At 52.0% G+C, this 24,668-nt stretch overlaps 1 protein-coding gene across 3 annotated transcripts in view; it reads right to left on the bottom strand.

The window, feature by feature from the left end:
- ARAP1 (ArfGAP with RhoGAP domain, ankyrin repeat and PH domain 1) overlaps nucleotides 1-22,678 on the bottom strand; it is a 66,374-nt gene extending 43,696 nt beyond the window's left edge. For all 3 annotated transcript variants that reach the window (XM_047824057.1, XM_047824058.1, XM_047824059.1), the window contains exons 1-2: nucleotides 22,555-22,678; nucleotides 4,989-5,071 (exon numbers count right to left, since the gene is read on the bottom strand). The gene's annotated coding sequence lies outside the window, so the exon portion shown is untranslated. The remainder of the gene's footprint in view (nucleotides 1-4,988; nucleotides 5,072-22,554) is intronic.
- Between the last annotated feature and the right edge of the window lie 1,990 nt (nucleotides 22,679-24,668).

Genomic DNA, 24,668 nt, shown 5'->3' with positions numbered 1-24,668 from the left:
TTGGGACAGTTGTGGAACAATCTAGAAACAAAGACCCCTATCTCACACCTTACAACAGGATAAATTTAGATCAAATATTTCGTTATAAAAAATAAAACTATGAAAGGATTTAAAATATCATCTCAGAGATGCAAAAGCCTTTTAGAAATGATACAAACCTGGAAAGATAAAAGAGTAAAATACTGAAGTATATAAAAATCAAACATTCCCACAAATTAAAACGCACCAGAAACAGGGCCACTGGGGTGGCTCAATCAGTTAAGTGTCTGACTTCAGCTCAGATCATGATCTTGGGGTTCAGAAGTTCAAGCCCTGCATTGGGCTCTGTGCTGACAGCTCAGAGTATGGAGCCCACTTCGATTCTCTGTCTCCCTCTCTCTCTGCCTCTCCGCTGCTCGTGCTTATCTCTCTCTCTCTCTTGCTCACTCTCTCTCTCTCTCAAAACTAAATAAACATTTAAAAAAGTTTTTTTTTTAATGCACTAGAAACAAAGCCAAAAGATAAATGACAACTCAGGGTACATCTGCCTCTCATATCCCAAACACAGGACTAATTTTCCTAAAAACTGAAAAAGCACCTAGAAATAAGAAACAGGTCCAACTTGATTTTCAGCTTAGGTCATGCATGGTCTCATGGTTCATGAGTTCTAGCCTCAAGTCGGGCTCTGTGCTGACAGTATGGAGCCTGACTGGGATTCTCTCTCTCTCTGCCTCTCCTCTCTCTCTCAAAAATAAGTAAACATTTTTTTAAAAGCTGGCCAATGACCTAACAGAAAAAAGGGCAAAAAATATGAAGAGAGAAATTCACAGAAAGGAAAATATAAGTGGTTCCTAAACATATGAAAAGGAACTTAACCTCCCCACACGACGTGGTGACAGGGTGAGGCATTCTCCTGCCTGGCTGGTGGGAGTGCCTCTGAAAAGGGCAATTAATGCCACAATAGCTATGAAAACCCCAAGTCCTTCTGTTCTTTGTTCCAGCCACCCCTAGACACTTATCCTGTAGTCTTCCTAGGTGACTGACAACAGTGACGTGTATAATAACAAAAGGTTGGAAATAACCAAAATACCCATTAATCAGGGAATGGTTAACTAAATTATAGGATGGTCATATAGTAGAACACTGAGCAACCTCAATTAACAAAATGAGGAAACTCAGTACATACATGTTGATATGGGATGACCTCCCAGGTATGTTGTTAAGTGACTAAAGAAAGGTCCAGAACCCTCTCAAAAATAAATAAACATTAAAAAAAACTTTTTTTTAAAAGGAGGGGGCATCTGGGTGGCTCAGTCGGTAAGTGTCCGACTTCAGTTCAGGTCATGACCTTGCGGTTCATGAGTTTGAGCCCTGCATCGGGCTCTGTGCTCACAGCTCAGAGCCTGGAGCCTGCTTCAGATTCTGTGTCTCCCTCTCTCTCTGCTCCTCCCCCACTCACACTCTGGTCTCTCTCTCAAAAATAAATAAACATTAAAAAAAAAAAAAGGTACAGAACAGTATATAGAACATTCTGCCTTTATGTAGAAAAAAACAAACCAGAGAGGATAGATTAATACATGGTGTTGGTAAATGCATAAACTATTTCTGAAAAGATACATCAGAGACAAGGTGACGTTGCCTCTAAGGAGGAAAACTGAGGGCTGAGGGGATGGAAGGGAACAGACACAGAGCCAGACTTCAAGGGGTCGGATGCTGTCACACGTTCAATTCCATCTTTAAGAAAATATCTGAGGGGCGCCTGGGTGGCTCAGTAGGTTAAGCGGCCAACTTCGGCTCAGGTCATGATCTCACGGTCCGTGAGTTCGAGCCCCGCGTCAGGCTCTGTGCAGACAGCTCAGAGCCTAGAGCCTGTTTCAGATTCTGTGTCTCCCTCTCTCTGACCCTCCCCGTTCATGCTCTGTCTCTGTGTCAAAAATAATAAACGTTGGGGCGCCTGGGTGGCGCAGTCGGTTAAGCGTCCGACTTCAGCCAGGTCACGATCTCGCGGTCCGTGAGTTCGAGCCCCGCGTCAGGCTCTGGGCTGATGGCTCAGAGCCTGGAGCCTGTTTCCGATTCTGTGTCTCCCTCTCTCTCTGCCCCTCCCCCGTTCATGCTCTGTCTCTCTCTGTCCCAAAAATAAATAAACGTTGAAAAAAAAATTTTTTTTTAAAAATAATAAACGTTAAAAAAAATTAAAAAAAAAAAGAAATGTTTAAAAAAAAAAAAAGAAAATATCTGAGGGAAACAATCAGCAAAACTAAAAGGCGACCAACGGAATGGGAGAAGATATTTGCAAGTAACATCAGATAGAGGGTTAGTATCCAAAATCAATAAAGAACTTATCAAACTCAACACCCAAAAAACAATCCAGTTAAGAAATGGGCAAAAGACATGAATAGACCCTTCTCCAAAGAAGACATCCAGATGGCCTACTGACACACAAAAAAATGCTCAACATCACTCATCATCAGGGAAATACAAATCAAAACCACACTAAGATACCACCTCACAACCGTCAGAATGGCTAACATTAACAACTCAGGCAACAACAGATGTTGTTGAGGATGCAGAGACAAAGGATCTCTTTTGCACTGTTGGTGGGAATGCAAACTGGTGCAGCCACTCTGGAAAACAGGATGGAGATTCCTCAAAAAATTGAAAATAGAACTACCCTACGACCCAGCAATTGCACTGGTAGGTATTTACCCAGGGATACAGGTGTGCTGTTTTGAAGGGGCACATGCACCCCAATGTTTATAGCAGCACTATCAACAATAGCCAAAGTATGGAAAGAGCCCAAATGTCCACTGATGGATGAATGGATAAAGATGTGGTATATATGTATATATATATATATATAAAATGGAGTATTACTTGGCTATCAAACGTATGAAATCTTGCCATTTGCAACTACGTGGATGGAACTAGAGGGTATTATGCTAAGCGAAATTAGTCAGAGAAAGACAAATATCATCTGACTTCACTCATATGAGGAATTTAAGATACAAAACAGATGAACATAAAAGAAGGGGAGCAAAACTAATAAAAAACAGGGAGGGGGACAAAACAGAAGAGACTCTTAAATATGGAGAACAAACAGAGGGTTGCTGGAGGTGTTGTGGGTGGGGGGATGGGCTAAATGGGTAGGTGGCATTAAGGAATCTACTCCTGAAATCACTGTTGGCAATATATGCAACTAACTTCGATGTAAATTTAAAAATTAACTAATTAATTAATTTAAAAAATAAGAAAGAGTATCAGGTGGGAGCCTGGGTGGCTTAGTCAGTTAAGTCTTCGACTTCAGCTCAGGTCATAATCTCACAGTTCACGAGTTCAAGCCTCACATCGGGCTCTGTGCTGACAGCTTGGAGCCTGGAGCCTGGAGCCTGGAGCCTGCTTCAGATTCTGTGTCTCCCTCTCTCTGCCCCGCCCCCACCTCGCAAAAATAAATCAACATTACAAAAATTTTATTTTTAAAAGAAAAAGAATATCAGGGGCACCCAGGTGGCTCAGTCAGTTAAGGCTCCGACTCTTGGTTTAGGCTCGGGTCACGATCTCACAATTTGTAAGATCAAGCCCTGCGTTGTCAGGCTCTATGCTGATAGCAAAGAAGCTGCTTGGGATTCTCTCACTCCCTTTCCCTCTGCTGCTCCCCTGATCGTGTGCTCTCTCTCTCTCTCTCTCAAAATAAATAAACTTAAAAAAAAGAGTATCAGAATATCTTACTTTTTTACAATATACACAAATATCAAATCATTATGTTGTACATCTGAAAACTAATACAATGTTGTACGTAAATCATATCTCAGTTTTTTAAAAAATTTAATTGGAATATCTTACTTTTGTAAAAATTTCCCAAACCACATGATCACATGCACACACTGCTTGGGCCCCTCCTGGGCCTCAGAAGGAGCCTGAAGCTCAGGCTCCATCAGTTTCCCTGGGAACCCACCCCTGGTGGGAGGAAGTATTTTCATTCTACATCTTTATCTATTAACTGTGTTTTGAACTATGTGAGTTCTTTTTTTTTTAAGCTTATTCATTTATTTTGAGAGAGAGAGAGAGAGAGAAGAGAGAGTGAGCGAGCAGGGGAGGGGCAGAGAGAAAGAGGCAGAGAGAGAATCCCACACTGTTAGCACAGAGCCCAATGTGGGGCTTGAACTCACGAACTGTGAGATCACGACCTGGGCCGAAACCAAGAGTTGGACGCTTAACTACCTGACTGAGTCACCCAGGTGCCCTTGAACTATGTGAGTTCTTTAAAAAGGCTGCTGAGGGACCCAAAGGAAGAAACAAACAAACAAATACATTTGATGTTCTTGGATAAACCAGCTCTCAACATTATGAAGACATTGGTTCTTCCTGGGTTAAGCTATAGCCAGTACAAAACACAATCCCCACCCCCCCACCAAATTACCAATAGGCAAATTCTAAAGTTCATATAAAATGATATTAAGGATTTGTTGTCAGGTGGAAAAATTAGATGCAGAACAGTGTTTTATTATGTAAACATCTGGGTTAAATAAAAAAATGTACAAATATGTACGTATGTATATACATATACATAAATGCACATGCGCGCACGCGCACACACACACACACACACACACACACACACACACACACAGAATACCTCTGGATGGGTATACAAGAAACAACCTGCCTTTGGGGAGGAGAATTGGCAGCTGGGAGGATAAGAGAGGGAAGGTTACCTTTCACTATATTGTTCTGTATCTTAAACTTTTGTACCGCTTTCTAAAAACTAAATACAATTTAAAAGACAATGTGATACACATCCCCCACCCAACCCACTGGTCCCTGTCCTATCCCACCCCTTCAAAGCCCTCCTGGGAAGCTCTTTAGCCTCACCCTCTTTCTGCTCCTCCACCTACTTACAAAATGAAAACTGGGACCTCAGGTCTGGCCTCCATGAAGCCTCCCCCACCTCAAAGTTGGGGCTTAGCCGACCACACCCAGCCCAGCTCCCCACTTCCCGCCTCCAGACTCACCCACTGGGCTGCCCAGGACACCAGGGATCCTCCCAGAGGCAGCAGCTACTCTGAATGGCTCCTCATCTTGATCAAAGGGGAACCTGCAAGGACAGGGGTGGAGCCACTTTGAGCAGTGGGATGCCAGGAGGAGGAGGAAGAAGGAAAGGAGGAGGAAAGAAGGAAGAAGGAGAAAGGGGAAGGGGAAAGAGTGAGAAGGAAACACAAGATGGAGAAGAGGATAGAGGAAGAAGGAAGAGTTCAGGAAGCCTAATGGAAGCCGGGTGGGGCAGTAGAGGTTAGACCAGAGAAAGGCCTTCCTGTAGGAGTGAGAGGCAGACAGGCTCGCCCAGAGGTAACAGCCACACAGGTGGCTAAGAGGAGTGAGGACTTCCCATTGTCCAGGCCTCCCCAGAACCAGTGGCAGGGATGTGTCGAGGCTGGCTGTGGTGGGAATTGTTGGGCCAGGATTGCCCCCAGGGAGGACTGGAAGGGGGGTAGATGCAGTTCCCACCAGAAGGCAGAGCCTGTCAGTTGAGAGGTGGGGGACACTGAGAAGACCCGGGGAACAGGACCCTTTCCACTAAGTCTAATAGCCATGGGGTGGGGTGTGGGTAGAGGGGGCCAACTGAGGCATGAGAACTCAGAGGCCCTGCTCTTAAACACGTGTGTGGGCCAAGTGAGGGTGTTTCCAGGTGGGAGGGGAAAGAACTGGCCATCCCTGAGGGCAGGCTGCCAGCAAGCTCAGACGATTTGGGCTCTGTTGGGGGTTGGGAGAAGGGAGATGGGCTCTTTTGGGGCACAGCTTGTTTCCTGCCACTAGGGCAGGGTCAGCCGAAAACTGCTGGGCTCTGCATGATGGCTTTAGGGGGTACTTGTGAACATTTAATTTACTGGTTAGGTAGTCTCTACAACAACTTCTTAGAATAGGGCTAAAATAGGTATAGGTTTTAAAAATATTTCATTTTATTTTTAAAATTTATTTCTTTTGAGAGGGAGAGAAAAAGCACGAGCAGGGGAGGGGCAGAGACAGGGGAAGAGGGAGAGAGAATATCCCCAACAGGCTCCTTGCTGTCAGCGCAGGGCCACCCAGCTCGGGGATTAGGGGATTGAGGATCAGTCCCAAGAACAATGAGATCATGACTTGAGCCAAAATCAAGAGCCAGATGCTTAACTGACAGAGCCACGCCGGTGCCCCTAGAAGTATTTTAAAAATAAATCTTAGGGGCGCCTGGGTGGCTCAGTCGGTTAAGTGTCCGACTTCAGCTCAGGTCACGATCTCGCGGTCCGTGAGTTCGAGCCCCGCGTCAGGCTCTGGGCTGATGGCTCAGAGCCTGGAGCCTGCTTCTGATTCTGTGTCTCCCTCTCTCTCTGCCCCTCCCCCGTTCATGCTCTGTCTCTCTCTGTCTCAAAAATAAATAAACATTAAAAAAAAATTTAAAAATAAATCTTAGGCAATTAGTACTTCAAAGGAAGTGGCAAAGAAAGGCAGTGCTACTCAAGTGACAATTTTTTAAAAAACAATAGGAATGCCTGGGTGGCTCAGTTGGTCAAGTGGGCAGACTTCTACTTCGGCTCAGGTCATGATCTCAGGGTTTGTGAGTTAGAGCCCCATATCAGGCTCTGTGCTGACAGCTCGGAGCCTGGAGCCTGCTTCAGATTCTGTATCTCCCTCCCTCTCTGCCCCTCCCCTGCTTGTGCTCTCTCTTACTCTCAAAAATAAATAAATAAACATTTTAAAACATACTTAAAAAAAACACAAATAAAATAAAAAATAACAGACAATATGAAAATTTTAAACTGCACTTGTGGCTTCCATTCACTTCTCCTGGATACTCTAGACTCTTAACCACTCTGCTCACTGCCTCTCAAAAGTGATCATGAATACTAACTGAGCACCTGCTACGGCTTGGGCCCTGTTCTAATGGTTCAACATTGGATTGATGATGGCCCCAACCACCCTACTGAAATGACCAGGGCTGGGAAACAGGAAACCAGTTCCATCCCTGAGAAACGGTCAACCTCCTCCTGGGTCTCCCTCAAGTTCCCATTCTTGCAAGAAAGACTTCAGGCCAAGGTCAGACGCAGGGACCCACATTGATTCCCTTCTAGGATGGCCTCGTTCAAGGCTCTAGAAGCATGAACCTCAGACTTGGACTGGCTCTTCAGGAAGCTCAGGCTAGAGGGGGTCTGACACCAGCCAGCCAGGGAAAACAGCCCACAGGGCCCTCAGCAGGCTAAGGATCAGGGAAGACTTCCTGAAGGAGACAGCTCTTGAAAAAGAAGCTTGGAGCAGTGCCCTTCTGAGCCATGTTGGAGCCCAAGGCAAAGAAGGAAACAGCAATACTGAACCTCTTTATTTAAAATTTTGGTATTTTGAGCCTGGGTGGCTCAGGCCATTAAGCGTCCAACTTCAGCTCAGGTCATGATCTCACAGCTCATGGGTTCCAATCCCATGTTGAGCTCTGTGCTGACAGCTCAGAGCCTAGAGCCTGCTTCAAATCCTGTGTCTCCCTCTCTCTCTGCCTCTCCCCCACTCACTCTCTCTCTCAAAAATAAACATAATTTTTTTTTATTTTGGTATTTTTTTGGATTTTTTCATTAGTTTTGATTTTTTAAAAAATATGGCTTAAAAATATTACCTTGATTACTGAACTTTTTCCCACCCCGGCCCCTTATATTTTGTGCCCAAGACAAGTGCTGCATTCACTGCACCCTGATCCTGGCCCTGGTTTGGGGGTTTAAGCCCTGCAGCTGCTAGGACACCTCACTGAATCTCCACCCCCAGGAAAGCAGGGACCCGGCAGAAGGGAGTGTCATCCTGTTGTGACAGCATGGCCACAAGCTGGGGGATTCCCCTCCTCCCCCACCCCAAGGGCCCAGCTCAAGCTTCAACACCCCACCCTGCCCCTGCTTCTCCAGTCTCCCTCCAGCTCCCCTCTGCTATGCCAACCTCGGTCCCACCCCTGCTCAGATCTCACCCCTGCTCAAAGCCCCTTGTCATTCGACCTGCTCCAGCCCTGACATTTACAAATGAAGAAACAAACACCCACAGAGAGGAAGTGACTTGACATACCTCAAGCCCCAGCCAGGCTGGTCTGGCTCAGGATTCCCTCCGTGTCACTTTTTTGCACCAGGCACCCGCTTAGCATATGGGATCCCCGAAAATGTCTGACAATGATGAGCAAATGACCCACATCCTCCCACCTTCAGATACTGATTCCAGGTTGCCTTCTCCAGCAAGTCGTCCCTAACCACCCCCCTTGGGCTCCTAAACCTCTGAAGCTGAGCCATGCGGTAGAGCGCTGCTCCTGATCTGTCTCTAGTTGCTCCATTCGTGGGGATCCATCTCCACCCAACCCCCACTTGGCCTGGGGTATCCTGAGAGTCTGCACCGCTTCTTATCCTCCCTGCCCTCCACAGTAGCGCCCAGGGCCTGGCTGGCCCAGGGGCACTCCGTGTAGAGGTAAGAGTCATCTGGACTCTAATCCTTCCTAGCCAGTCCTTCAGGTCTCACCTGAGACCCTCTTTGCTGGAGGCAAAGCTTTCACCTTTCTGTCCTCGAATTACCACTTCACCTCCCGCCATAGTTTAAGGCTTCTTGCCTCCTTCTCTGTCCCAGCCCAGCATCCCCATTGTGCCGTGCCCACCAGGGCAGCAGGAAGGCAGCCCAAAGCCCTAGCCGAGGACAGGCACACTCCCACTTCCTCCATTTCCCAAATGCCTACTGTATGCCCAGCCCTTGGCCAGATTTCGACCCTTATCTCAGTCGTCCTCATCACAATCCCATAGCCTGAGATTTTTACCCCATTTCAGGGAAGCTGTGTGAGGTGGAGATTCGCCCAGGTCACATGCTGGAACCAACAGAGCCTTCAGAGGATGTGACTGCCTCTGTCTGATAAAGTCAGAGAGGCTTCCAGAGGGCCCTCGTGAGCTGGGCTTTGAAGAAGTAGGAGGTTGTGCTTCCAGCCAAAGGGAGTCGAGTGCGCAAGGCTCACAGGGATAAGAAAGGACCAGGCAGATGCAGAGACGGTGATTTCAGTGGGGTGGGAATGGGGGATGTAGGAGGACAGTAGTAACACCCAGACAGGTTTGGGGACTCCCACAAGGGTGTGAGCCTCCTCTGCATTCTGATTTGCATGAGTGAGTCAGGCCTGAGTCTGGGCAGCCTGAAAGGTCCTAACTGCTTCCGCATTCAGCTCTGAGGTCCCTTCAGCCAAGACCCTTCCCTCCCACCCCCCACTGCATCTTTAGGCCTCCTGCACACAGAGCTGCGCTCTGGTTTCAAGGGAAGGGCCAGTGATGGGGGAACAGAAGGAGAGGAGGAAGGCAGGCCCAGGGTCCACATTGAGGCCTGAGGTCGTCCACCACTGATCCTCACCTCCCCTACATGCCCTCCCCTCCCACCCCAGCCACCCCAGCCACCCCAGGCAGGCTAGGCAGGGACCTTAGCATATAGCCCTCAGGAAACCCCTCCAGTGGCCGGCACAGGAACCAAGAACAGTACACAACCAGCTGTGGCCAGGCCACAACCTACCCATACCACAAACTCACACCTCACACAGCCTCCAGGGACACACACCTCCTGCCCCCCTCAGCAGCCACACAGCAGATCTGCTCCACCCCCCCCCCCACCAACCACCACACACAGCCTTCAGTCCCCACACTCCCTACCAACAACTTGACTGTGTACATCTGCCCCAGAGCCCCACAATGCCCAGTACCCCCAACTCCACCCCCCTCCTCAACATAATCACCAGATGATACCTATAGGCAGGGTCACATTTGATCTGCCGCCCTCCTGGGTGTTCTCAGGACTCCGCTAAGCAAGCAAGAAGCCTTGGAGACACTTCCCTTAGATATGAGGAACTAGGTGGGGGCTGGGTTCCTGGCCCAGAGGGTGCAGAAGTGGCCCCTGCCCCGCTGCAGAAGCTAGCTCCTTCCAGCCCAGCTAGGCTAGCAAGGCAGCAGGTGCAGCCCTCAGGCAGGCAGCTGACTGATCCTTGGGCCACGGGCCTACTTTCTGTCTCCCAGGGATGGGTGGCCGCCACATACAGGACCCAAAGAATTACAGTGGATTCTCCTGCCCTGCCGCAGCTCCAAATCTCTGTCCTGTCACCTCCCTGGCAGCAGATTTCTGTCCCATCCCGTCCAGGGTATGACCCTTCCTCTGGGGACCCGGGAGTGGTGGAGGTGGGTGAGGAGCAGCCCTCAGGGGAGGACTGAGTTGAGGCCCCATTGCCTCAGCCACCTGGTAGGAAGCTGGGGGCCACTAGTGAGTCAGAGCCATCTCCCGGCAAGATGCAAGGTAAGTCCGGGTTCCAGTCCCGGCTCTATCACTTCTTGCCTGAAGCGCTGGGCAAGTCATGTCACATTCTGAGCCTCAGTTTCCCTCTCCATAAAGCAGCGCTGCCACCCAGATGACTGTGACACGTCACTATGTATGTGCTAGAGACCACACTCACTCATCATCTGCTTATTCCTCTGCTGGTAAGACACATACTTCCTGTTCCTTTGCCCCAAGGCCTTGGCCACTCCTGACCAATGGGCCCTTGGTGCTGGTCTTGAAGCCAGTCTCTAGTCTGGACCCCTCCTCACTCTGGATTCTCAGTTACCCCAGACACCAATGACTACCACACCCTGCCTCCAGCCATGTGCCTCTACAGGGCTCCAGACTGGACACCCCACTGCCCCTGGACCTCATTCTGGGTGGCCCCAGCCACTGCACATTCCCACCCCACGATGAACTCTCCAGGGAAAAGCAAGGTTACCTCCAACCTAGGTGGGGCCTTTGGGCAAATTAGAAAAAATGCCTCTTCCTTCAGGGGCCCCACAGCGGGACATGAAGCTCAGCAGGAAGGACAGGCTAGTAGGTTTCAGTACCCCCCTCCCAGCTCTCACCTCACCCCCTTCCGACCAGGTACCCTTGGACAGTGCACAACATGCGCATCACACACAGTGGACCTGGTGAGAGGCAGGAGGTCTTAACAACCTCCTTGGGGCAGCCCATTCAGCATCACCCTAATCAAATATAAAACCAGGTTTATTCATGACCAAGGCACAATAAAGACCAAGGGACAGGAGACATCCTTGACCTGAATTTCAGGCCTAGCCCTAACTCCCAATCCAATCTTGAAAGACCATCCCTTTCTACAACCTTCCTGTCTGTACTGTTTGAAGTTTTATAGTTGTGTATCACTTTTATAATTAGAAGACCAAATGACAAAAGTATCTTGTCTATTAGAATTGAGTTTGCCCCAGTTTGTTCCTCAAAACAATATAAAGTAGCTTTATGTTCTTTTTTTAATGTTCATTTATTTATTTTTGAGAAAGAGAGAATGAGCAGGGAAGGGGCAGAGAGAGGGAGAGAGAGAATCCCAAGCAGGCTCTGCACTGAGCCAGATGAGGGGCTCCATCCCACAAACCGTGAGACCATGACCCGAACCAAAATCAAGAGTCAGACACCCAACCGATTGAGCCACCCAGGTGCTCCAGCTTTATTTTAAAATTTTTTTAAGTGTTTATTTATTTTTGAAGGAGAGAGACAGAACGTGAGTGGGGGAGGGGCAGAGAGAGAGGGAGACACAGAATCTGAAGCAGGCTCCAGGCTCTGGGCTGTCAGCACAGAGCCGGATGCAGGGCTCGAACTCACAAGCTGTGAGATCATGACCTGAGCTGTAGTCGGACGCCCAACCGACTGAGCCACCCAGGTGCCCCACCAGCCTTATGATTTTAAATGTAACACGAACAGACCACTAAGAGAACTATTATAAATGAGACTGATTTCCTGGACCATCTGGACCAGAGAATGGGAAACTGAGACCCAAAACTTTCTCCCTCCCACCACGGCTTATCCTCCCAAAGGTCTAAGACACAGCTTAGCAAATAAGGTCCCCCTCATTAAGACATGGAGGTCAGTAGCAGAGGGCAGCCCAAGGACTTTCAGATGGGAAACGCACTGAGGTCCATTAGTAAACATGAGAGTCCAGGGTCCCTGTGGTTTGTCCTCTAGACAGCATCTGACCCCACCCTAGCGCCAAGCATCACCCACGTTCCCCCCAAACCTCACCCAGGGCCCCCTCATGCCCAAGCCCCATCCTACAGAGGGTCAGATAGGGAGGAAGGTATGAGATGAAGTGTGAATATCTGCAGTACCTCACTTGCAAATACACGAAGCCGAACAATGACTTGGGGTTTAGGCCTTGTCAAAGTCTATGACATATGACTTGGCCAACCATCTCCAAATGGACCATTCTGGACCACCCCCTCCCATTTCCCCTATGGCTCTTCATTACCTTGTTTTGACACACACCCCCTCTCTATCCCACTGCTCCCATCCACCCCAGGCCTCCCCAGGCCAGTCTGGATCTCTGGGCCCTCTTCCCTTCTTCTGTCCTCAACCCACCTTTAGCCAGCACACCCACCAGCCTACCCTGTAACTGTCCCCAAGGCAGAGCTCCTCACCTAACCCTACCCCAGAGCCCTCACCCACATCCACGTTCCCCGTGCCCCAGCCCATGTCACCGTTCAGGTGCAGCTCAGATCAGCCCCATAGCACCGTGGAGACCTGGGACACCCCCAGCAGGAGCACACTGGACTGTGGTCTGGTCCCCTGCCTTCAGTCACAGACAGTCCTCTACTGAGCTGGGGGCTTCCCAGGCAGGGCAGGGAGCACCTCCCTCAACGAAAGTGCTGGGTAAGGGGGAGGCCCAAGGTGCCACAGGGTAACCCCAGGAAGATCCTTCTCTGTGTCCACTGCCCCCTAAGACAGGGGTCGGGGAGAGAAGGGGTTCTTAACACTATAAATGAGTGAGTGTGAAACAGGAAGAAACAGGGCTGACCACATGCTGGGTGGGAGTACACAGGTCTACTGACAGACTCCCAGGCAGCAGGAGCGGACAGAACAAGAGTCAGGTACCGGGACCCTCAGAAGGGTTGAGGGCTAGCCCTGGCCCTGGGGAGAGGGACAGAAGGCTGCTTGACTCTATCCCGAGTTGCCCCAGAACCTGATGTGCTCACTCACCCAGGAGGAGAGACTTGGTGGGCTCCCTTGCACCCTGGAACTAGCAGCCCTGGAGAACAGGGACCCGAACCTGCCATCCCCCCAGGTGGCCCCTGGAATGGAGAAGCCAGAAGATAAGCAGGCCCCTTGCTTGCTGGCCCCTGAAAGGGGAAGTGGTCTGTGCTGATGGGGTGGAGGTGAGCAGACTGGCAGGGCAGGGGCTAGAAAGGACCAGCCGCAAAGGCTCTGGCCTCCAATTTCATGTGTGATCTCAGCCTCCCCAACTATATAGTCAGACAACATATAGGAAGAATCCCTGACTCAGCCTCTCCTCTCCAACTCACAGAGAACATTCTAACCCACTTATATGACCCAGCCATCCCTGTCTAAAACAACAGAAGGTTGTGATTATGGAGTGCTTACCATCAGGCACTGTGTTAAACACAGTACACGGATTGTTTCCTCATGACAGTCTAGAAAGTGGATGGTTTTTTAGCCTACTTTACAGATGAGAAAAAAACAAAGCCTCAGAAAAGTTAAGTAACCTGCCTAAAATAACACAGGAGCCAGAATCTGAACAAAGGGCTGCCTGGGCCCCTCTTTCTACTCATCTCCTCATAGGGCACAGTGCAGAGACAGGTAGAAAGCAGGGCAGATTCAGGGAGGTCAGGTGGGCAAGAGAGAAGGAGCAAGCTAAGAAGGGCCTTGAAGGCTATGCTAAGATACTTGTCCTTGCTGTTCAGACAACAGGAAGCACCCTCCTGGGTGAGTAAGCAGGGTGCTTCGGGGATGCATCATGGGGCAGGCAGATAGTCAGGCGCACTGGGGTGCCTACCACTGGGAGACTGGGAAATTCACATAACTTCTAAGTCTCTGTTTTACCATCTGTATAATGGGGATTATGACAGCTCCACCTTGCAAGCTTCGGAGGAATAAACGTATGCCTTCGAAATACAGCCCAAATCTGACCAGTTCTCACTCCCCAGTGACTTCCCACCTCCCTCAGACTAAAAGCCAAAGCCAGCACATGGCCTACCAGGGTCCATGGTCTGTCCCTACTGCCTCTGTCTCCTTCCTGCTATTCCAACCCACTCTGTGTGCTCTTACCTCAGATTTGGGCACTGGCGCTCCTTCTGCCTGGAATGCTTTTCCAGACATCTGATGACTCACTCCCATACTTTTTCCAGCATTTTCTCAAATGCAAGACCATCATTCCCTGAACACTCTACCCAAAAATGTGCCCCTATGAGTCCCTGATCCTGTGTGATTTTCAGCATCTCACTTATCACTATTGGATTACATATTTGGATGCCACTTATCACTGTTGGATTACACTACTGTATTACATATTTATTTGTTCATTGTCAGTATCCTCAACTGGAGGACAAGGGCACTGTCTCATTCACAGCCCTATCCCCAGCGGCTAGACGCGTTCGGCCACTGGAAGAATGGATGAATGGATGTCCACATAGGCCTGGCTCACCTCAGTCAGGTGAGCTTGGGACAGGGGCCTGTGACATGGGTAGGGAGAGGGATGGTTGGACGAGGCAGGTATCAAGGTTCAGACCAGAGTTCTAGGAGTCAAAGATTCAACTCTGAGGTTCCTTGGCCCCCTCTGTGGCTAGGCTTGCCCTTTCTCTCCACCTGAGGCTGCCCTAGCTACTTCCTGCTGTGCTGGCCTGATAAACACTGCTCGGGGAGCCCTCACCCACAGAGAGGAAGTGCTGACTCTCAGACCCCCTCGTGCTGCCCACCCCTCAACCATTCTCCAGAGCAGGTGAGAATCTCCCTAGACTTCCAGGAGTCTCAGAGACCAGCCTCCACCCTCTCTGCCATGCCTACCCCTTCCATGACTAACACCCAGAGGGGTTCAAAGGGCCTCCACCCTCCGGCTCCTGCCTCTTACTCCTCACCCATCTCATTCCCTCCACTCCTGCTGCCTGACACTTTATCTTCAGGTCTTTGCTTATACTGTTCCCTCTGCTTGGAACATCATTCTCTACTTTGCCTTTCAAGTCCAAGTGTCACGTGCCCTGGGGAGCAGTCTCTGACTCCCATGGCCACAGTCCTGATCACATTGGGATGTCACTATCTGTGATTGTGTCACATATACACACACACACTCTCACGCCAGACCTGGCTGGGTGTTCCTCGAAAGCAGGACCAGGATCTGATTACCCTGCATCCCCTACTACCAGCCTGAGGTTGGCACACAGTGAATTTCTGTTGACTGAATGAGCATCTCCCAATTTTATACACAGAAAGCAAGTAGCCCAGGCAAGTGATGACTTGCCTGAGGTCACACTGCCATCAGTGGCCAGAGTGTGGCTAGAACCTGGCTTCTGGCCTCCTAAATCAGGCACTTCTCATTCCCCTTGTGCTCACCCAGTTATAGCTCTAACCTCCTGTCTACTACACACCCAGCCCTGCCTTCCCCCAGCTTTCCACACCCCCCAACCACCTGCCCCTTAGGCACTTAGGAACCACCTTATCCAACCCTCCCCTCTTCCAGAAGAGGAAAGTGAGCCCTAGAGAGGTGCAAGAAACTAAACTAACCAGTCAGGACCAGGACCTTGGCCCCCCAGACTGAACCCCTCCGTCCTTCCACTAGCCTGTTTCTTGGAAGAACTGGGAGGGACAGTCCCCTCAGGTAACCTCGAAGTTACTGGAGCAACCCCCCTACTCCACATCGGCTAGGCCAGCCCAGCACTGAAAGATGTGGGTTTTCAGGCCACTGGCAGTAGAGGCAGATGAGTGTCCTGGTTCACGTCCTGAAACAGAAACTGGAACAGAACCACTAGAACAACTAGATGCTCCCTGAGTCTTTGGTCTCCCTAGACTTAGCACATCCATCTTTAGAGCTGAGGAGACAGGAGGAGGAGGAAGAGCCCCAGTCTGAGGGGAGAGGCAGGACTTCAGCTGAGGCTCTGGCACCCCTTCAGCAAGCAAGACGGACCCCACCCCAAAGCCGTCCTGTTGTCATCTGGCAAAGCCCAGTCCCCACCCCTGCCCTCCGGGAGGCCCCTTTCTCCCCACCAGGTTGCTGGGGTGGCTTTGGGGAACAAACCAGGGTATTTCAGCTGCAGACTCACAGTGGCCTGCCTGGATGAAGGTCCCCACTCAAACAGATAAAAGCCTTACCCAGGGGGCACCTGGGTGGCTCAGTTGGTTGAGCGTCTGGCTCTTCATTTCGGCTCAGGTTGTGATCTCATGGTTCATGAGATCGAGCCCCGTGTTGAGCTTTGCACTCATACCACAGAGCCTGCTTGGGATTCCCTCTCTCCCTCTCTCTCTGTCCCTCCTCTGATGGCTCTCTCTCTCAAAATAAATAAGGAAACTTAAAGGAAAAAAAAAGCCTCACCCAGTTCACATATCAAGGAGTGCAAAGCCAGGCACTTCCTACTCCAATACACCGGGACATGGAATGCTAACACCTGCACGCAGGCAAAATCACAGGTCCTCCAAGGACGCATCTGGGCCCAGGAGCACACACGTTTACACAGGGACACATGCACGGTGCCTGCCCAGAAGGACGTGGAGCAGAAAGGAGATGGGAAGCACAACGGAGGAAGGAGCTTACCCAGTCAGGAAGTCTTCCAGGAGGAAGGCACTTCCCTCATGGGGAGGAAACAGGTCTCCTCCCCACGAGGCAGCTTCCACTCTCATGCCCAAGGCCCTTTGAGGGCAGCTGATGTGCCCATAGGCTCAGATGGGCACCGGAAGGAGTGGGTGGGGGTGGCAGCATTGTGAAATATTCAAAGGCCCTGAGCCAAGGCCCGGCGTCCCTGCCCCAAGGAGGGGCAGGGTGCCTCCCTTCTGGCTCCCAGGCTCAGGTCTCTGTCCACCACTCTGTCAGGGCCCTTGAGCCTGGCTCTGCCCTCCAAGACTGGACCTGGGCCTGCTGAGCCACATTCCATGTTGGCCCCGGGAGGACCTGGCTCCCCCAGCAGTGTGACCCAGACCTTGCTCTGTGACCCAACCAGCCATCAGCCCTCCCTGGGCCTCCCCTTAACCCCATCCTGGTATCCAGCACGACAGCCCCACTGCCAGCAAATGAAGAGGAGTTGTGGCCCCTGTCCATTCCCTCCCCATTCTCCACCAAGATGGCTATCTCTTCCGCTACCACCTAGTCCCTTCCAGGGTCCAGTTCTCAGATTTCTTGAAAGGCGACAGCTGCGTGCACATGCTGGGGGTGGTGGGTATAGACAGCACACAGAACCTGGGGGACAGCTGTGCCACAGGCCTCCAGAGGCAATGCTGAGAAACTCCGGGCCTTGTCTGTCTGGTACCAGCCAGCCAAGGTGTAGCACAGGACTAGCCTCAACTTAGAGTCTACCCAGCCCAATTCGAGGCTTTGCAGGCTCTTGGAACCCAGATTTTTGGAAATTCAGAGGCTGGGAATCGCCAGCACACAAAGCTCTAGAATCCTTGAATCCCCAAAGCCTAGAATCTCAGACTCAGAATCCTAAAATCCCAGCTGCTCAATGTGAGGAGAGGGTGGGTGGGAGTGAAGCGGAACGAAGAAGGCCCTCTACCCCACCTCAACCTGCTCTGTTTGATTGGTTCCTGTCCTGATCTGTCCACACCTAAAGACTGCTGTGGAAGCTGCTGCTTCTTGCTCCCTCTCTGAAGATAGAGGGACGCTGAGTTCATTGGAGTGATCAGTCCAAAGCCTCTCACTGAACCAGAGGTCAGGGACAGGACTTCAGAGCCCCGGCCCTGGCATTTTGTGGAAAGGAGGTAAAGGGTGAAGAGGATGTCCAGGAGCAGGACAGTGCCCTCTCGGGCAGTAAGGAAGGAAGCAAAGGAGACCCAGGCACACGGAGTAGCAAGATGCAGTGACAGCTCCCCCTTCCTGGGGGCTGACCTGCCCCAGGACTGGCCCGGCCAGGCCAGACTCCCCCAGGAGCCCCGAGCAGCTGAGATCCCAGGTTGTGACCTCGAGTTCCTTGCCCTGGGAATGGGGACAGAGGAGTAGCAGTGAGAGGGCCCAACCCTCCTCTTCCTCCCCCTTCCACACACATTTTTTGCCCTCACAATGAAGATAATAAGGAAGAAGAAGATTTTGCCACATTTTCCCCTCCTGTCATCTGAGTAGGGTGGCCTCTTGACCCCTGAATCGTCCTCTGGACCCCGCTGGTACTGAGCACCACACTGTTGACCACAGCTGGTGCCTGCTTCTTGGCTCTCAGCTCTGGAACCATGTTTCCCAGGTTTGTTCATCCAGTCACTGACATCCAGTCGTTCCATATCCCAGGCACATTAAGAGGACTCAGGTTCTCGGTTCAGTCAGGGAGAAAGATCTGGACCCTGTGACAAGGCAGGTGGGCAGTGTCCGAGGGAAGCTCAGGGCTTCAGAGGCCCAGGAGACCCTGACCAGGCCCCAGGTAGGGAGGTGGACTGCAGGCCTCAGAGCCTCTGCCTGGGTGCCGGCTCTAGCTCTCCCTTTCCTGAGCTGAGAGACCACACGGGCAAGTCACTTAACTTCTACTGACCTCAGTTTCTTCATCAGCAAAATGAGGGCTGGGGGAACCACTGTATTCAACAAAGCCCAGGGCTGCCGGGACAGGATGAGAGCAGTGAGCAGGTCTCCAAGAGATGCTCATCATCCCAGAGGCGGGCCTGTGGGGGGGCTCAGGGCTTGTTAGAGGTCAGTCCCATCTACAAGCAGGATGCCCTTGCAGGCATGCCATCCTCACAGCTGGGTGCCAGCAACGTCACGTGACCAGGTGGCCCTCTACTGCCTGCGACCCAGACTAGGAGCTCCCAGGGTAGAACGGGGTTGGGATCTCCTCTGTCTGCAGTGTCTCCCGGTGCTCACAGTTCTCATTGTGGAGAGGGAGGAATTCAGGCTCCCAGCTCTTCTATGTAATGGATGGTCTCGGGCAAATCACTTTACCTTTCTGGGCCTGTTTCCTCATCTGTAAAATGGGAATTGGCACATACTCCAAGAGAACTGTTGAGGATTAAATCGATACCAAAAAATGCTTCCACAGTACTCGGCACGTACTAAGCCTCCAAGAAACAGCAGCTACTGCCACTATTATCACTACCATTAAACAATAATTCTGTTATCGAACTGGTCACTTAATTCCACATCCCGTCCCACCCACTCTGATTTTCCCGATGGCTGGGACAGATGTCCTCATTACAGGATAGACCTTCTATGTTCCAAAGGCTGAGACAGGGAAAAATTCCACAGGAAGGTCATGTGGAAGACCAACCATGCACTGCCCCCCTCCCCCACCCCCAGCCGTCCCTGACACCCGGGGTCATCTGCCTCTTTGGGCCGTCCTCCCCGGAGCCCTCATTGGAACGTACAGGTCTGGGGGCCTGATGGCAGCAAGGGTAAGTGGCCAAGATAGCCTCTCTGATCAGGGCTGGGCGTTCTGGTGTCGAATCAGCAGAAGGCCCTGAGCTTTGTGGGCATTGTACTCGTAGGGGATCTCTGAGAGCCCTCATATCCTCGTGCTTAGCACAGAACCCCTTCCTGAAATATGAAACACCCCTCTGTGCGGGGCTGTGAAAGGGGATGAGTCCAGGCAGACTAAGACTGGAGCAGGGGGTGAGAGGGGCCACCCAAGGGACTGGACTCTACTCCTAAGCGAGGGCTGCGTCTGCTTGGCTGGGGTCACACTCTGCTCAAGGCTGCCTTGGCCACCACCCAGGGGAAAGCCCCTCACTGAGTGGGACCCTGGACTGAGCTCAAGGAGTAAGGTCAGGCTAGGGGAGAGGAAATCAGGCTGAAGGAGGCAAACAAACTCCTGGGTCCTGATCCTGCCTCTACCACTTATTTGCTATGATTTAGGCAAATTACTTAACCTCTCTATGCCTCAGTCTTTTTATCTGCAGAATGGTACTTAACTTCTGGGGTTTCGGGAGGACGAAAGTGGTTAATATACATGAAAGTGCCTATACCAGTGCTATGTGCCTATTTACTGACATCTTTCTCGCAGATGTGATTACTCAGCTCTTTCTCAGTCTCTTCCCCTATGTTACAGGAAGGTGATCCCTGTCTCATGGAATGATGTGAGGTTAAATAAAAAGCACAAATGTGCAGCGTCAGGCACATGATAGGTACTCACATCAAGGAGAGCTCCCTCCCTTTCCCTCTTCTTTCCCCATGAGGGCTCAGACCAGGAGTCGGATCAGTCCTGACCCCCACCAAGGCTCAATGTGTGATCCTGGTCTGATCTCTGACCCTTGGCTTCAGTCTCTCCATCTGTGAAAAAAGCTTCTGGGCCAAGTGGTCTCTGAGTGTCCGTGACTATATTATCTGCTCCCACCTCCGCTCCCTCCTTCCTTTTTCATTTCCAGCTCATGTCCTACAGCATCCCCTCTTGCTTCAACAGAACCCTTGAGAGCCTAAATTTGGGTGGAGGGACAGCTGGTGGGCAAGGGGTATGAGCCCTCAAGCAACCCAGGGCCCATCCCAGACGCCCAAGGGTTAAGATCCAGAGTGAAGGGCGGGGGATGGGGGGTGAGCGGCAGGGTCAGTGCTGGACAGACGGGCCTGGAGCCCAGGGCCTGCCTCCCCTCCCCCCACCCTGGGAACAGAGGCTACTTGTTTGGGCATCAGCCGGCTGGCTTTGAGCTTGGCTAAAGGAAGAGAGGGGTGGGGAGGGGAGGGCCCCAGAGAACAGAAGGGACTCCCCGGTCTTCAGCTGATGCCCTACTCTGACACTAGGCTAGTTTACCACCAGCCCCTAGGACTCTCAGAGGCCCCTTACCCCTCTGAACTGACCCCTTCCCTCTAGGTTCTCTCTTTTCTTCGTTCAAACACTCACTGCCACAGACAGGATTTAGACTCAGGCCCAATTCTTACCCCAGCAGTCTCTCTCTGGAGCATGAGACGAAGACTTATCACCCCATCCTGCAGATGGAGAAATGGAGGCTCTGAGAAGTTTGGGGACTTGCAGGGTCATGTAGTGTTTGGTGGCTGTATAGGGACTACCCCACATCCCAGTCATCCCCATTGCTCTGCAGGCCCCTTCCCCACAGAGCTCCAAGGAGATCTTTCCTAAGCTGTGCCCCTAAGCAGGACTGAAAGGCTAGGCAGGAGGAGGAAATAAGCAGCCCACCTGTGAAGTCCCGAAGGACCTAGGAGATTTGGATGGGGAGAAAATTTCTAGGGAAAGAGGGTGGGGAAGACAAGCAACCTGCACAAAGGGCTGAGGTTTCAGGTGCACAAAAGTATGGCTGGAGCCTGAGAGGCGGTGGGGGTGCGGCTGGGGCTGAATGGGAGGGCCTGAATGCCCCCAATGAAGCGTGGGGGCAATCTGGGCCTCTGGTGGCCTCTGCCCACTTCCACCTCACCTTTTGCCCTACTCCTGTGAGCAAGTGGCGAATAGGGAGGCAGGGTCTGGACAATCCCTAACCAGCCATGGAACACAGGGATGAGTTCTCTCTACACCTAGCTCCAGCTACCCCTTCCAGTCACACCCATCTCCTTGCCATTTCTCATATATACCATGAACGTCCCTGCTTTTGCACAAGCTGTGCTGTCCTCTGGAAGGTCCTTATCCTTGTTAATTGCCAGTTAACTGCCAAGGCCCTTTCCAGTCATCTCTTCTTCCCTGGGCCTCCAAGAGTCCCAGTCCCTGATTCTACCTCAGTACCTGTCTGCACTTGTCTCTGTGACTCTGTAATGAGCTTGCTGGGAGGTCTCCCCTAACCTGGACACTCTCTGCTCTCCAAGGACAGACATCCTGGATGCCTCTGTCTGGACTTTGGTGCTCACTCAGCACACAGTCAAGTCCTTTCTGAGCACCTCCACAAATCTGTACCACCTTGTAGCACCTCCCCACCCCCAACCAAGCCTGGAGATCAGGGAAGCCTCCCCAGGACCGGAACTTTGGAGGAGGGAAATGCATATGCCAAAAGCGGCACTGTAATGGCTCCTGACCAGAGTTCCCCAAACACCAAAAAACCACCCTTGGAGATCTGGGACCAAACACCCACCCTATGCCCCCCAGGCTGCACTCCAAGCCAGCTCTCTCCAGTGCCAATAACCCTCTCCCGGCTTGACCCCATTCAGTGAACACACACCTCCTCTTTTTCCAGCAATTGGGCCAGGTAGGGGCTCTTGGGACGTCACGCCTCCATTTACTGGTGGGGAATTGAGGCGCAGAGACCGGAAGTAGTCTGCCCAAGGTCACTGGAACCCCAGGTACAGGGCACAGGATCATACGAATGCTCAGAGCTGTAAGGGTCTCCGCGCTCAACGAGACGAGAGCCACTGGAGCCTTCATTTCACACAGATGAGAAAAGCAAGGCGCCGGAGGGCTGGCTGGCTCCGGCTCCTGGGAGCCTTCATACCAAAGGACTAAGAGCTGGAAGTCCCCTCTCCCGCCGGTTCGCGCTCCTCCCCTGCCACCTCTGGCCCGACCACGCATCCTCAGGAGGCGACCCTCATCCCTATCACTAGACAGAGACGACAACTGACAGAAGAAACACCCGCGGAAGTGGACGCCGAGGGCACGGTCGGCGTGCGGCCTCGGCTTTCCCTTCTGCGAAATGGGGAAACTCCGGACAACACCTGCCGAAACGGCGGCGGACGGAAGAGGCCCCAGCAGCCGCACTTACCTGTTCTGGGCGAAGATTCCACGTGCGGACCCGGGGACCGGGGTCCCGGCGCCGCCACGGACTCAAGCCGCCGTAAACTCGCGACCGCAAGCGGGGCGCGCCCACCCCGCCGGGCGCTTCCGCCCGCCCCCACGTGATGCCCCGGGGAGCGGAGGGCGGGGAAGGCACAGGGACCCGCCCCCTCTTCGGCCCCGCCTAGTAGCGATCTTTGAGTCCGCTGGCCTGGCCCGCCTAGCGGACAGGTCAGACTGTGCGTCTCCCCAGCCCCTCTCGCTGCTTGCATGTCCGTCTGTCTCTTGAGGCTCAGGTCTACCTCCACCACCCCAACCGCTGTGTCTCCATCTCTTCCTGAGGCTCCCTGCCTCTTGCCACCCTTCTCCTGGAGACTCTACACCCTCACTCCCACCCCTCACTCCCACCCCACTCCTGTCCCAGGGGTCCAGACCCCCAGGGTGGAAAGGGGCTTTAGGAGGCAGGACGACCTAGGGTCCTGACCTCCTCCTCCTGGAAGTCCTTTCGCACCTCATTCTCTGAGGATATCCCACTTCCCTCCCTAGGCACACGTCCCCATGGGGCAGGCTGGTGGGGAAGAGTCCTACCCAGTCAGAGAGCTCAAGGATCCCTTGGCAGAAGGCTACCTACAGCCTGAGGTCCTGGAACCAAGGCATCTTCATTGGCCAAGACTGGGAGATTTCTGCCTATCCTGCCAGCACATACACAGATGAGGGCCCTGGGTTTAGCAGGAATTCCTGGGTCCTGGGTCCCTGTCACCTCTGGAGCCAGCCAAGCCAAAGACCTTAACTTCTTAACTTCTCTATGCTTCTATTTCTCCAAATGCCTGATGGAGATACTTGGAAAAACAGCTCTCACCAAGATGGGACGTGGGGATTGACTCTGAAATTAGAAGTCATTAATTTGAGCACCTACTACATGCCAAGCCCAGTGCCGGGCATCTTATTCCTTTTACCTAAATCCTCATACCTCTCCTTGAAGGCAAAAAATCATCACCCAGGTTAGGGATTAGAATATGAAGCTCCAAGTAGTTCCAGGACTTGTTCAAAGTTACAAAGCCAGTATTGGACAAGCCTGGGATTGGAACCCAAGTGTTGGTGAGTTATAGAATCTCTTGCCAACCCTTCACTGGACATTCACCCTGCCCCTCTAGCAAAGAGTTGATGCCACGGAGGCTGTGTCTTCCTGACAAAGCTAAGGCAAGTCATTTCCCAGGAGGGGAGGACAGGACCAAACCTTGGAGAGAACTTCCCAGCCCCAAATTCATATAGGATGTAGAAACATCAGAAAAGGGCAGAGCGCAGAGCCTTCCTCCCCACCTGATAGCAGGGATGGTCCTCAGGCAGCAGAGGTACCTGGAGGCCACAGAGAACAGATGAGGTCCAGGCATCCCTCTAGGTCTCAAAGCCTAGAGCTCCAAGAGGCGCCTGGGTGGCGCAGTCGGTGAAGCGTCCGACTTCAGCCAGGTCACGATCTCGCGGTCCGTGAGTTCGAGCCCCGCGTCGGGCTGTGGGCTGATGGCTCAGAGCCTGGAGCCCGTTTCCGATTCTGTGTCTCCCTCTCTCTCTGCCCCTCCCCTGTTCATGCTCTGTCTCTCTCTGTCCCAAAAATAAAAATAAACGTTGAAAAAAAATTAAAAAAAAAAAAAGCCTAGAGCTCCAAGCAGCCAGATGGAACACAGTACCAGGGACTGGTATCTGACCACTGGCAAAGGACCGGGAGCCCCACCTTTTCTGTTAACACAGGTGTGAGGTCTTCAAAGTGACCTAGGGAAGGCTCAAATCACAGGACCTAGTCCCTCCACTGCACTTGAGTCTGATGACCGTCACCCTCAACCCCCAACCTTCCATCCTCCACTCTGAGGCCCACAGCCCTGTGGTCTGAGACCCAGGAACCTCTCCCCCTTCCTTATGTGATGACTGGAGAGTGTCAGATCCTCTACCAATGCAGGTGGTACCAAAGGGGCCTCAGGCTGAAGGTCACACAGTAGAACCTCACCCTCGGAACCCTGAACCAGGGCTTCCAGCCAGACCTACTTCTATTAGAGCAGTGAATGGTAGCCAAATAGCCTGGAGCAATGAGCATGTAACAAGGACAGGTGA

This window comes from Prionailurus viverrinus, chromosome D1, assembly GCF_022837055.1.
Source record: "Prionailurus viverrinus isolate Anna chromosome D1, UM_Priviv_1.0, whole genome shotgun sequence".
In the NCBI taxonomy this organism is placed as follows: domain Eukaryota; kingdom Metazoa; phylum Chordata; class Mammalia; order Carnivora; family Felidae; genus Prionailurus; species Prionailurus viverrinus.
The sequence above is the reverse complement of the archived record's forward strand: the minus strand, read 5'-3'. Positions and strand labels throughout refer to the sequence as shown.